The sequence below is a fragment of the Aquarana catesbeiana genome, linkage group LG09 (genome assembly GCF_042186555.1).
Source record: "Aquarana catesbeiana isolate 2022-GZ linkage group LG09, ASM4218655v1, whole genome shotgun sequence".
NCBI classification, from domain to species: Eukaryota; Metazoa; Chordata; class Amphibia; order Anura; family Ranidae; genus Aquarana; species Aquarana catesbeiana.
This window is the reverse complement of record NC_133332.1, coordinates 85,366,738-85,381,685: the sequence shown is the minus strand read 5'-3', so window position 1 is coordinate 85,381,685 and position 14,948 is coordinate 85,366,738. Positions and strand designations below refer to the sequence as shown.

Genomic DNA, 14,948 nt, shown 5'->3' with positions numbered 1-14,948 from the left:
GTGGAGAAATGGCTGTCCCACTTCCGTGAGGGCTGTGGACAGAGGGAGCTGCAGACCAAAAATGGGAAGCCTGAAATCACTTTCAAACAGCTGGGAGCAGTGACCAGTGCTGGGACAAGGCCATTTGGTGCCCAGGGCGAAGATGGCAAACTGCACCCCCCCCCCCATTTTTAAGAAAGAATCAATGTCTTTTCAAAACAAGAATATACTTAATACAATACAAATTCAATTAGGTTTAATGCGATAGAAACAGAGTTCACTCCCACATTTTAATTATATGTACAGTCTGGTCCATAAATATTGGGACATTGACACAATTCTAATCTTTTTGGCTCTATACACCACCACAATGGATTCTACTACTGGTCCACAGTGGGGGAATTCCCCCACCTGGAATGTGTAGATGGGGGAATTGGAACTTTTTTTTTTTCATTCAACCTAATTGAGGGGTTTGCTTACGGAACACCCCATCACTTCCTTAAGATCTACATGACCTCCCACATTTGGGAGATTACGTACCCCTCCCAATTTGGATGAATACAACAAACCCGCAAGACCGCATCCTTCTCGGAGTATACACAGCCACTCACCACCTAAGCTTTGTCTGACCCAATCCGGCGTATGCCCCATTGGGTCCACCTTATCTGATCTACATGACCTCCCACATTTGGGAGATTACGTACCCCTCCCAATTTGGATGAATACAACAAACCCGCGAGACCGCATCCTTCTCGGAGTATACACAGCCACTCACCACCTAAGCTTTGTCCGACCCAATCCGGCGTATGCCCCATTGGGTCCACCTTATCTGGTAAGCCTCCTCAACTCTTGGTGGTAGTGAGCGGATTTTTTCTTCAATATTCTGTTTAACATATTGCCATACAGACTATGTATCTTTAATGTTCACATGAGGACTACATGCTTTAAGCAGATATAATTGATCCTTCTTACTGTCTATTGACTTGTTTACAGTTGTATATGACATTGTTCAGCGCCACACTTTTTTGTTGTTTTGCTATTTTACACTTTGTTGGTCGTGTTGGCTGCTTCTGTGTCCCTCTTTTTAGGGTAGCGCAGAATTATTCTATATATTTAATTATATGTACAGTCTGGTCCATAAATATTGGGACATTGACACAATTCTAATCTTTTTGGCTCTATACACCACCACAATGGATTCTGCTACTGGTCCACAGTGGGGGAATTCCCCCTTCCACCTGGAATGTGTAGATGGGGGAATTGGAACTTTTTTTTTTTCATTCAACCTAATACTTGAATGAAAAAAGTGATTAATGTATGGGCTGCCTAAGAGCTAAGACCAGCCATAGATAGTTTAACCTCTTGGCAACTGCGCTATAGCCGAATGACAGCCACAGCGCTCCGGGAGGCCTCCCCTGTGCACGTGCCCTGTGCGCGCTGTGATCACCGAGTCACTGAGACTTGGGTGATCACTGATCTGAGTAAGGGGCCGCTCCCGGCCCCTTACTATGTGATCAGCTGTCAGCCAATGACAGCTGATCACATGATCAAAACAAAAGCTCTGTGATCATTTTTTTTTCTCCTCATGCTGACAGCGCGAGGAGAAAAAAAAGCTGATTACTGGCTCATCTGCAAGGGGCATTGGTCCGGAAGAGGCAATTATGCCTCAACTGCGCCACCTGCCATTGCAACCTGCCATTGCCACCTCACAGTGCCCACCAGTGCCACCTATCAATGCCACCTAGCAGTGTAACTAATCAGTGCCCATTATTGCCACCCATCAGTGCCCATCAGTGCCGCCTCATCAACATACATCAATGAAGGAGAAAAATTACCTGTTTTAAAATTTTATAACAAAATATAATAAAAAAAAAAAAATATATATATATATATATATATATATATATATATATATATTTTTTTTTTTTTTAATTTGAATTTTTTATATTTTTTTAACAATAAACAAAAACCGCAGAGGTGATCAAATACCACCAAAAGAAAGCTCTATTTGTGGGAAAAAAAATGATACAAATTTCATTTGGGTACAGTGTTGTATGATCGCGTAATTGTCATTCAAAGTGCGACAGCGCTGAGAGATGAAAACTGGTCTGGATAGGAGGGGGGTTTAAGTGCCCAGTAAGCAGGTGGTTAAATCTCAGCTGTTTCAGTGAGAACTGGCTGAGATTTGAACCATTAATGGGCAGGCTGAATGTACCAAGTTGATCGATCAAATTGGGTACAACCAGCCTGCCGGATTCTTAGGATTATCACTAGCAGTTGCTAGATCTGCTAGTGATAATCACTGTTTGTTGGGACAATACAATTGCTCAGCAGAAGGGATTCCCCTGTCAGCACTGACTGTGCTAATGGGGGAATCAAATTTCTTCCCTGCAATCTGTGGTTACTGGAAAGAAATTTGTACCATCTATTGTCTAACTGAAAGTGAAAGTTAGTGAAAGTCTTGAACATGAGGGGGGGAGACAGATGGGGGATGGAGATAAGGACAGTTCAGTGATCACTGTGAGGCACACTCACCCAAGTCCAGGCTGGAAGATCAGGCATGTTTGGCACACAGAGGAATCTGCAGCTGCAGTTTTCATATTTCCCGCCCACACATCCCCTCTCTTCAGATACATCTGCACACCGGGGATAGTGTGGGCGGGGCGGGAAGTCACTGGAGGAGCAGAGGCGGGAGGAGGAGGAGGAGCTGTATTCCTCCCTGATCTCCCGTCAGTGAGGGGGGGAGGTGATGTGTTCGCTGGGCTGTGTAAGGGTGTCACAGACACTACAGAGCTGCAGCCACCAGTCTCACAATTTACAGACTGATTCTCCTGTCCTACGGACGGGAGAAATCACTCTGTTATTTCACGGTTACTGAGATAATGGTAGGCTTGTCCTCCCCTCCCCCTGCTGGTTCAGTCCTTCCTGAAGTCGCTCTCCTCCCTGCTAATAAGGATGCAGGGGGAGGGAGCAGATCGGGCGGCCGTGGCAATGCAAGCGGCTCAAGCATTATGCTCAGAGTCAGCTAGCAGAAGGAGGGGGAGAAATCCACCCCCTCTCACACTCTGCCCAGGGCACCCGTCCCTCTCGCCCACCCTGGCGGTGACCATAACCAAATCTGGGCTACATCAGGGAGGGGAAAGTCTGGGCACAGATCCAGGAAGCACGGTCACTGTATGACCAGAGTGGAAGATGGCAGAGCCACTACAGTGACCGGTGAGACCAGAGATGGATGCTGGAGGGGCCCAGCCTTTCCCCTCCTTGATGTAGCCCTGCTTTGGTTAAGGTCACCGCTCCCAGCTGTTTGAACGTTTTTTCAGGCTTCCCATTTTTCAGGCTTCCCGTTTTTCAGGCTTCCCATGTTTGGCTTCCCATTTTTGGTCTGCAGCTCCCTCTGTCCACAGCCCTCACGGAAGGGGGACAGCCATTTCTCCACCACCTTTGGCTCCATTGCTGGCACTATCACAGTGAGTTTGGCCATTCTGATGATTTTTCCCATTTGTACTGTGTATTGGTTACATGTTTTATCAGCAATAAACGGTTTTAAATTTCACATGGATTCCATCACCAATTGATTCCTTGCCACCCCCTGGATCTGCGCTTCCCAATTCTGTTGTTTTTGTGTGTTTCTCATTTGGTCATCTGAGTGCGGTAGCAGCGGTCCAGTGTGACTTTTATAATTACTTTGGCTCCTTGGTTTACTTTCTGCACTTGGCTCCCTGTTGGAATTTTCTTACTAAGCTCTGGGGAAAATTAGTGCAACTGCCCATCCAAAGCACACAGTCTTTGTCTTTAGTAAATTCACCCCAACATATTTTCTTGCAGCTGCTTATCACATCCCTGTTGTCAAACTTATTATGGGCAACTTCCGACACCAGCAAAATGTATTGGAAGTTGATTCACACAAGTTATACAAATTGTATTAGTTGAGCTACTTAATTTATAATGGCAAGGCAATTTTATTCTATCGCATTGAGGGAGAAGAAAAGCGTCACGACTTAACACATCTGTGTTGTCTCTAATATTTTTACAGAGGGCCTTCACTCGCCCAGGAAGTGCATAGATAAAAGTGTTTGTTTTCTTGCAGTCGAACAATGCTTTTGCCATTTCAACATCACATTTAACTTTCTTGGTGTCTGTCAGGTGCTTCTTCTGAAATGTCTCCCAGTCTTGACATAAGGACTTATGGGTGAGACTCAAAACAACTGCAAATATCAGGAGAAAGGAGAATTTTGGAAACATTCTGGAAGTCGTGATCTGAAAAAGAAGAGCAAAGAAAATGATTATATCCTTTTTACCTTTGCTGACATGTAACACCAAAAATTCACCTGTAACATTGTGTAAATTGTTGTGCGGTGCAACACACTTGTGTCAGTCATGTGCGACGTGTCTTAATGTGCGTAGTACTAACACATCCAAACAGAGGTATCTAAATGGGCCCTGAGAGCCTATTTACACTTCTCTGTTCCAGTGCATTGCAGTAATGTGTGTTAATTTGCTTGTTATTGCAATGGATGTCAACACACCTCAACTGTTAGCACTGTTCTGGTGTAGAACACAAGAGCTCACAAAATAGTGAATGGTATTGTACCATGTATCACAAGCATTTTAACCACTTCAGCCCCCGAAAATTTTACCCCCTTCCTGACCAGAGCACTTTTTGCAAAACGGCACTGCGTCGCTTTAACTGACAATTGTGCGAAGTTGCACCCAAACAAAATTGACGTCCTTTTTTTCCCACAAATAGAGCTTTCTTTCGGTGGTCCTCTATGGTTTTTATTTTTTTGCGCTATAAACAAAAAAAGAGCGACAATGTTGAAAAAAAGCAATATTTTTTACTTTTTGCTATAATAAATACCCCCAAAAAATATATTAAAAAAACTAAATTTCTTTCTCAGGTTAGGCCGATATATATTCTTCTACATATTTTTGGTAAAAAAAAATCGCAATAAGTGTATATTGATTGGTTTGTGCAAAAGTTATAGCGTCTACAAAATAGGGGATAGATTTATGGCATTTTTATTATTTTTTTTATTAGTAATGGCGGTGATCTGCAATTTTTATCGTGACTGCGACATTATGGCGGACACATCGGACACTTTTGACACTATTTTGGGACCGTTGTCATTTATACAGCGATCAGTAGACATGTGCATTTCGTTTAGTTCAAAATCGAAATTCTGACAAATTTTTCATTATTCAGAAATTCGTATACATCCAGATTTCCGAATTATAAAAGTAGCAAATTTAAACTGATCTGAAATAATTATTCAAATCGAAAAAAGCAAACAAAATTCGAATCGAATCGAATTCAGAAACAAATTCGAATCAAATTCTAAAACAAATTCGAAAAAATAGAAATCGATTTTCTAAAAAATACAATAACATAGAATATAAAACAATAAAGCAATAGAATAAAAATAAAAGGATAGTAAAGAATAGAATAGAATTTAATAGAATGTAATAAAATAGAACATGACCGTCTTCCAAAATTCGAATTCCGAATAGTATAAATTCAAATTCGAGAATAGATTGAAATATAATTCAAAACAATGGAAACTAAAATAGAAAAGAATAGAAAAACAATAGAACAGAATAGAATAAAATATAATATATATTATATTTTATTCTATTCTGTCCTATTGTTTTCTTTTCTCTTTTATTCTAATCTTTTCTATTCGAATTTGAATTCATTCTATACCAAATTCGAATTTCTTATGTAATGAAATCGAATTTGAATAGAAAAGATTAGAATAGATTAGTTTCAAATTCAAAAAAATTTTGACCGAATTCGAAAAAGTCAATCAAATTTGAAAAATTGGACAAATTCGAAAAAATTCTACCACATTTGAAAAAATTTGACTGAATTCGAAAAAAAAATTCCAAGATTCGAATTTCATATAGAATGAAATTGAATTAGAATAGAAATGATTAGAATAGAATAGAAAAGAATAGAAAAGAATATATATTATATTTTATTCTATTTTGTTCTATTGTTTTTCTAGTCTATTCTTTTCTATTCTTTTCTATTGTAATCTTTTCTATTCTAATTCAAATTCATTCTATACGAAATTCGAAATTCTGAAGCCATTTTCCGAAATTCGATTTTCGTATAGAATGAATTCGAAAAGATTACAATAGAATATAAAAAAAAATAATAGAAAAGAATAGCATAGAAAAATTATAGAACAGATAAAAAAAAAATATATATAAATATATATATTTTTTAATTCTGTTCTATTGTTTTTCTATACTATTCTTTTCTATTCTATTCTAATCTTTTCTATTCAAATTTGATTTCAGTCTATATGAAATTCAAAGTTCGGAAGATGGCTTCTGAAATTCAAATTTCGTATAGAATGAATTCAAATTTGAATAGAAAAGATTACAATAGAAAAGAATAGACAAAAACAATAGAACAGAATAGAATAAAATATAATATATATATATTATATTTTATTCTATTCTGTTCTATTGTTTTTCTAGTCTATTCTTTTCTACTCCTATTCTAATCTTTTCTATTCAAATTCGAATTCATTGCATATGAAATTCAAATTTCGGAAGATGTTTATTATATATATATATATATATATATATATATATATATATATATATATATATATAACCATCTTCTAAAATAGAATAGAATATATTATATTTTTTATATTCTGTTCTATTGTTTTTTTATGCTATTCTTTTCTATTATTTTCTATTCTATTCTAATCTTTTCTATTGGAATTCGATTTCATTCTACACGAAATTAGAATTTCAGAAGATGTTATATACAGTGGAACTTCAGATTGCGAGTAACGCAGTTAACGAGCGTTTCGCAATACGAGCACTGTATTTCTAATATCCTAACTCGGTTTGCGAGTGTTGTCTCGCAAAACAAGCAGGATTCAGGCCAAAGTGGTGTGCAGTACCACTTTTGGCCTGAGGTGGGGGGCGCCGGAGCCGAACAGCGCCGATTGAAGCCGAACGTCGCCGTTCAGAAATGCACGGAAAGGCCCGAGGACAGTTCAGCTGACCTCGGCAAACCTCGGAAAGGTTCATGAACGGAGTCTTTCTGAGGTTTGCCGAGGTCATCGGAACTGTCCTCGGGCCTTTCCGGCTGTTTCCGAGGCTCTCCGGCGCCCCCCACCTCTGGCCGCATGCGGTGTTGCATGCCATTGAAGTCAATGCGGAACAAATTATTTTCGTTTCTATTGACTTCAATGGGGAAACTTGCTTTGATATGCTAGTACTTTGGATTCTCCTGGAACAGATTATGCTCGTAATCCAAGGTTCCACTGTATATATAGATATCTATATATATATATATATATATATATATATATATATATATATATATATATATATATATATATATGTAGTATTTTTTTCTGTTCTGTGCTATTGTTTTTCTATGCTATTCATTTCTAGTATTTTCGATTCTATTCTAATCTTTTCTATTCAAATTCGATTTCATTCTATACGAATTTTGAATTTTGGAAAATGGTTATATATAGTTTACTTTTTCAAATTCGGTCAAATTTTTTTCGAATGCAGTAGAATTATTTTGAATTTGATAGTCTTTTTTCAAATTCGGTAGTTTTTTTCGAATGCAATAGATTTTTTCGAATGCGGTCGAATTTTTCGAATTTGAAAACTAATGCCGAAAACGAATGTAACGAATGCAACAAATTTAACTAAACAAATTTAGTTAAATAACGGATCGAAACGAAACAAAACACATTTTTTCATCCTGCACATGTCTAGCAATCAGTGCTATAAAAATGCACTGTGTACTGTGTAGATAACACTGGCAGGGAAGGGGTTAAACACTAGGGGGCGATCAAGGGGTTAAGTGTGTCCTAGGCAGTGATTCTAACTGTGGAGGGAATGGGCTATCACTGACATGACAACGATCACTGCTCCCAATGACAGGGAGCAGTAGATCTATGTCATGTCACTAGGCAGAACAGGGAACTGCCTTGTTTACATACGTGACACGATCGCGGGCCCCCGACGGACACGATTGCGGGACCTGCGGGCACAGTCAAGGAGCTCGCGGCATGCGCCCACATTGCCGTGATTTAAAGGGGACGTACCTGTACACCCATTTGCCCAGCCGTGCCATTGTGCCGACGTACATCGCTGTGTGCTGGTCGGCATGTGGTTAACCACTTGCCGACCGCCTCACGACGATATACGTCGGCAGAATGGCATGGGCAGGCAGAATTATGTTTAGTAGGAATGGGTGGAAGGCGCGTGATCAGACGCTTACATCAAGAAATGTATGGTTTATTTATGTAAAAGAATACAGACATATAGTCATATAGATATAAAATCATACAAATACTACATAATATTATATAAAAAAAAAAAAAAGGAAAAACAGGTAACAAAATAAGTACTAGGAAGTTAACATTGGGGTGTGCCCATATTGAGGCAGGTATTTAAGAAAGGCTGACGCATTTCGAGGAAAACCTCTTCATCAGAGCCAGGAGAACTGGAGCACAGTCTGTATGGGCCGGTAGGCCGACATGTGTACATGGGGAGAGGTGGTGTTGCTAGTAGGAGGATGTGTCCTGTGATGGACAATTGATTATTCCAAGTTCCATACCTAGGTGTTCTATGGATGTAAATAGATTGTATTTTCTTTTTGCGGTGCTGTTAGGCTGTCAGATGTGCCTGTCTCAGGAGAAGTGTGTAAACACAGCTGCAGACTGTAGAGATCCTTTGTAGTGGATAGGATCCTTTGCTGCCTAGGGATAGGAAAGGTATCCCTAGGCAGCAAGACGCTTTCTATCCAGGCATCAGCTGCCTCAAGGACACCTCCTCCCTCCTCCTCCCCCCCCTTCTGCTGCCAGGATCACACGGCTCTCCACTCCAAAGGATCTATACAGTCTACAGCTGTGTTTACACACTTCTCCTGAGACAGGCACATCTGACAGCCTAACAGCACCGCAAAAAGAAAATACAATCTATTTACATCCATAGAACACCTAGGTATGGAACTTGGAATAATCAATTGTCCATCACAGGAAACATCCTCCTACTAGCAACACCACCTCTCCCCATGTACACATGTCGGCCTACCGGCCCATACAGACTGTGCTCCAGTTCTCCTGGCTCTGATGAAGAGGTTTTCCTCGAAACGCGTCAGCCTTTCTTAAATACCTGCCTCAATATGGGCACACCCCAATTTTAACTTCCTAGTACTTATTTTGTTACCTGTTTTTCCTTTTTTTTTTTTTTTTTTTTTTTTTTTTTTTTTATATATCCCTTTCATGACTAAGCCTATTTTTGAAATTTGGTGTTTACAAGTTAAAATCTATATTTTTTGCTAGAAAATTACTTAGAACCCCCAAACATTATATATATTTTTTTAGCACAGAATCTAGAGAATAAAATGACGATTGTTGCAATATTTTTTATCACACGGTATTTGTGCAGCGGTGTTTTAAACGCAAATTTTTGGAAAAGTGACACTTTCATGAATTTTAAAAAATCCAAACAGTAAAGTTACCCCAATTTTTTTGTATAATGTGAAAGATGATGTTACGCCGAGTAAATAGATACCAAACATGTCACCCTTTATAATTGCACGCACTCGTGGAATGGCGACGAACTACGGTACCTTTGAATTTCCATAGGCGACGCTTTAAAAAAATTTTACGGTTACCAGGTTTGAGCTACAGAGGAGGTCTAGGGCTAGAATTATTGCTCTCGCTCTGACGATCGCGGCGATACCTCACATGTGTGGTTTGAACACCGTTTACATATGCGGGCGCGACTTCCGTATGCGTTTTCTTCGCTGCGCGAGCTCGCGGGGACAGGGGCACTTTAAAAAATTTTTTTTTTTTTTTTTATTTAATTTATTTATTTTTGTACTTTATAAATTGTGTTTAAATTTTTTTTTTTTTTTTTTACTTTTATTGCTGTCACAAGCAATGTAAACATCCCTTGTGACAGTAATATGTGGTGACAGGTACTCTTTATGGAGGGATGGGGGGTCTAAAAGACCCCCCATCCCTCCTTTACACTTCAAAGTATTCAGATCGCCGAAAACGGCGATTCTGAATACTGTGTACTTTTTTAAATTCGGCGCCATTGGCAGCCGAGTAAACGGGAAGTGACGTCATGACGTCGCTTCCGCATTTACAAGAAGAAGGCTGGAACGAAGCCGCTCGCAGCTTCGTTCCAGTCCGCCCCCAGCCGCCGAAGGCAGCGGACCGGACACCGGGCCTCCCGATCGCACGGGAGGCCCGGTAACAGCGGCGGGAGGCGGCGGGAGGGGGGGGATGTCCCCTCCCGCTCCTCCGGTATAACAACCGAGCGGCTTTTAGCCGCATCGGTTGTTATATTCGGGTAGCCGATCGCCCGCTGAAAACAACGGTACCGGGATGATGCCTGCAGCTGCGGGCATCATCCCGGTATAACCCCGGAAAGCCGAGGACGCATATATGCGTTCGGTCGGCGGGAAGGGGTTAATATTATGTAGTATTTGTATGATTTTATATCTATATGACTATATGTCTGTATTCTTTTACATAAATAAACCATACATTTCTTGATGTAAGCGTCTGATCACGTGCCTTCCACCCATTCCTACTAAACAGTCCTTTACAGACCACCCCTGGTCAGCTAAGGCAGCGGGACACGCTCCATCATCTCCCCCAGTCCTATCTCTGACTACAATACTACCTTTGTTTTACAGCAAACGATCTCACAAGCACAGGAGTATTTTTCACCATATCTTGTTCACACTTTTGCACAGGCAGAATTATGTACCTGTACGTGATCTGCCTCCCGCGGGCGGGGGGTCCGATCGGACCCCCCCCGGTGCCCGAGGCGGTCGGCGTTTGTCCAGCGGCAATCGGAGATGAGGGGGAGACCATCCATTCGTGGCCCCCCCCTCGCGATCGCTGCCGGCCAATCAGATCATTCCTCTGCTGCTGTATGCTAAACAGCAGCAAAGGAAATTATGTCATCTCTCCTCGGCTCAGTATTTTCTGTTCCGCCACCTAGGAGAGAAGACTGCAATGTGAGTGTAAAACACACACACATACAGTAGAACATGCCAGGCACACAAAACACCCCCCTTTACCCCCCGACCCCCCCCAATCACCCCCCAATCACCCCCCAATCACCCCTCCCCCCCGTCACACTGACACAAAGCAGTTTTTTTTTTTTTCTGATTACTGCATGGTGTCAGTTTGTGACAGTTAGTGTGGTAGGGCAGTTAGTGTTAGCCCCCTTTAGGTCTAGGGTACCCCCTAACCCCCCCTAATAAAGTTTTAACCCCTTGATCACCCCCTGTCGCCAGTGTCACTAAGCGATCATTTTTCTGATCGCTGTATTAGTGTCACTGGTGACGCTAGTTAGGGAGGTAAATATTTAGGTTCGCCGTCAGCGTTTTATAGCGACAGGGACCCCCATATACTACCTAATAAATGTTTTAACCCCTTGATTGCCCCCTACTTAACCCTTTCACCACTGATCACCGTATAACCGTTACGGGTGATGCTGGTTAGTTCGTTTATTTTTTATAGTGTCAGGGCACCCGCCGTTTATTACCGAATAAAGGTTTAGCCCCCTGATCGCCCGGCGGTGATATGCGTCGCCCCAGGCAGCGTCAGATTAGCGCCAGTACCGTTAACACCCACGCACGCAGCATACGCCTCCCTTAGTGGTATAGTATCTGAACGGATCAATATCTGATCCGATCAGATCTATACTAGCGTCCCCAGCAGTTTAGGGTTCCCAAAAACGCAGTGTTAGCGGGATCAGCCCAGATACCTGCTAGCACCTGTGTTTTGCCCCTCCGCCTGGCCCAGCCCAGCCCACCCAAGTGCAGTATCGATCGATCACTGTCACTTACAAAACACTAAACGCATAACTGCAGCGTTCGCAGAGTCAGGCCTGATCCCTGCGATCGCTAACAGTTTTTTTTTGTAGCGTTTTGGTGAACGGTCAAGCACCAGCCCCAGGCAGCGTCAGGTTAGCGCCAGTACCGCTAACACCCACGCACGTACCGTACACCTCCCTTAGTGCTATAGTATCTAAACGGATCAATATCTGATCCGATCAGATCTATACTAGCATCCCCAGCAGTTTAGGGTTCCCAAAAATGCAGTGTTAGCAGGATCAGCCCAGATACCTGCTAGCACCTGCGTTTTGCCCCTCCGCTCGGCCCAGCCCAGCCCACCCAAGTGCAGTATCGATCGATCACTGTCACTTACAAAACACTAAAAGCATAACTGCAGCATTCGCAGAGTCAGGCCTGATCCCTGCGATCGCTAACAGTTTTTTTGGTAGCATTTTGGTAAACTGGCAAGCACCAGCGGCCTAGTACACCCCGGTCATAGTCAAACCAGCACTGCAGTAACACTTGGTGACGTGGCGAGTCCCATAAGTGCAGTTCAAGCTGGTGAGGTGGCAAGCACAAGTAGTGTCCCGCTGCCACCAAGAAGAAAACAAACAGGCCTGTCGTGCCCATAGTGCCCTTCCTGCTGCATTCGCCAATCCTAATTGGGAACCCACCACTTCTGCAGCACCCGTACTTCCCCCATTCACATCCCCAATCAAATGCAGTCGGCTGCATGAGAGGCATTTTCTTTATGTCCTCCCGAGTACCCCTACCCAACGAACTCCCCCAAAAAAAGATGTCGTGTCTGCAGCAAAGCGCGGATATAGGCGTGACACCCGCTATTATTGTCCCTCCTGTCCTGACAATCCTGGTCTTTGCATTGGTGAATGTTTTGAACGCTACCATACACTAGTTGAGTATTAGTGTAGGGTACAGCATTGCACAGACTAGGCACACTTTCACAGGGTCTCCCAAGGTGCCATCGTATTTTGAGAGACCCGAACCTGGAACTGGTTACAGTTATAAAAGTTAGTTACAAAACAAAGTGCCAAAAAAAATTACAAAATGTTGTCACTAAATGATATATTGCTCACACAGGCCATGGGCATATGTGGAATTGCACCCCAAAATACATTCAGCTGCTTCTCCTGAGTACGGGGATACCACATGCGTGGGACTTTTTGGGAGCCTAGCCGTGTACGGGGCCCCGAAAACCAATCACCGCCTTCAGGATTTCTAAGGGCGTAAATTTTTGATTTCACTCCTCACTACCTATCACAGTTTTGAAGGCCATAAAATGCCCAGATGGTCATTTGGGGGGGGGGGGGGGTTTGTACTGCCCTGCCATTTTAGCACCTCAAGAAATGACATAGGCAGTCATAAACTAAAAGCTGTGTAAATTCCAGAAAATGTACCCTAGTTTGTAGACACTATAACTTTTGCGCAAACCAATAAATATACGCTTATTGACATTTTTTTTACCAAAGACATGTGGCCAAATACATTTTGGCCTAAATGTATGACTAAAATTGAGTTTATTGGATTTTTTTTATAACAAAAAGTAGAAAATATCATTTTTTTTTAAATTTTAAGGTCTTTTTCCGTTTATAGCGCAAAAAATAAAAAATGCAGAGGTGATCAAATACCATCAAAAGAAAGCTCTATTTGTGGGAAGAAAAGGACGCAAATTTCGTTTGGGTACAGCATTGCATGACCGCGCAATTAGCAGTTAAAGCGACGCAGTGCCAAATTGTAAAAAGTGCTCTGGTCAGGAAGGGGGTAAATGCTTCCGGGGCTGAAGTGGTTAAAATGTAACAGAAAAAAAAATTACATATACAATGCAGTCTGTCAGTAACATTAACACAGCAGTTGTTATCTCTGTGGTACATCATTTTATTAGTTGTTGATCCTGCCAGTAGATACATAATTTTTTCACTTTCTGTAACAGACCAAATAATCCAGCAAAAGCATTTACAGGGTGTGATGGACCTGGTGTTAGACCCTTGCCCCCTTCACCGACTATGACAATTGCCTAGTCATACTCACACCATTCTGTCACTGATAACGATAACATGACAATGAGATGCTGAGCCTCACCCTGCACAAAGATTTTCCAGCTCGGGGGACCAACTTTTGCCCCCTGACTGAGAGTGATTCTCCCTGGGTTTGGTTAAAGAGGAAATAAACCCTCTCTCTAAAAAAAAAAAAAAAAAAAAAACACCCTGCAAGACAAAGGCATAATGAGCTAGTATGCATAGCAAAGGTACTCTTACGACTTTAGCATGTTGGTCATGAAAAATTACAAAAAACAGGAGAGAGGGGAAGAACAGGTACCCACAACCCCTATGGAAAGAGAGGAACAGATAGCCTTGGACAATCTTCTAGCACTTCTCGATGAACAAAGATCTCAGAGAAGAACCCTACAGGCCTGAGAAGACAAAATAGTCTATACATCAAATCAATGAAAATACCTCCCCCCCCCGCATAAGTATCAATGGATTAAGGTTTTGCTTGACTTTGTCAAGGAAGACCTGAAAAGAATCAATTGGTCATGGCGAGGTCTTGATAACCTATCCACAGTTGAAAGAAATATCCTGGTGGTGTGGATGGGAATCGAGGAACAACTTAAGGAATTTCTGTTCGGCCTGAATGAAAATGAGAGAAACATTAAACTTACTTATACTGTTGACCATACATCTATTCCCTTCTTAGATCTACTTATATCCAATGGGGGGGTAAAATTAACACATGTATCTACCGGAAACCAAGGCAGCAAATACCCTATTACAAGCCTCAAGTCACCACCCTGAACCCCTTATTAAAGAGATCCTGGTGGGCCAATTCCTGGGAGTTCGCCAGAACTGCTCACAGGACCAGGACTTCAAGGATGAGGCATGCAAAATGTTCCAGAGATTTAGGGAAAGTGGGTACCCCCATAAGACCCTGAAGAAGAGGCACGTAAAAAAGCATGGTCAAGTGATAGAAACAATCTATTGAAAGTAAACGCTAAGTCTAAAGGACAAAGGAAAAATGTCCCCCCCACTAGGATTGTTACCACCTATGGGGCACAATGGGAACAGGTGAGACAGGTCCTCACCAACCATTGAAGTATCTT

The 14,948-nt window shown here is 41.8% G+C and overlaps 1 long non-coding RNA gene across 1 annotated transcript in view; it reads right to left on the bottom strand.

Moving 5' to 3' along the window:
- Window positions 1–3,501: 3,501 nt before the first annotated feature.
- Window positions 3,502–14,948, bottom strand: part of LOC141107208 (uncharacterized) — a 44,640-nt gene continuing 33,193 nt past the window's right edge. The window contains exon 3 of the long non-coding RNA XR_012235815.1: window positions 3,502–4,236. This is a non-coding gene — a long non-coding RNA (uncharacterized lncRNA). The remainder of the gene's footprint in view (window positions 4,237–14,948) is intronic.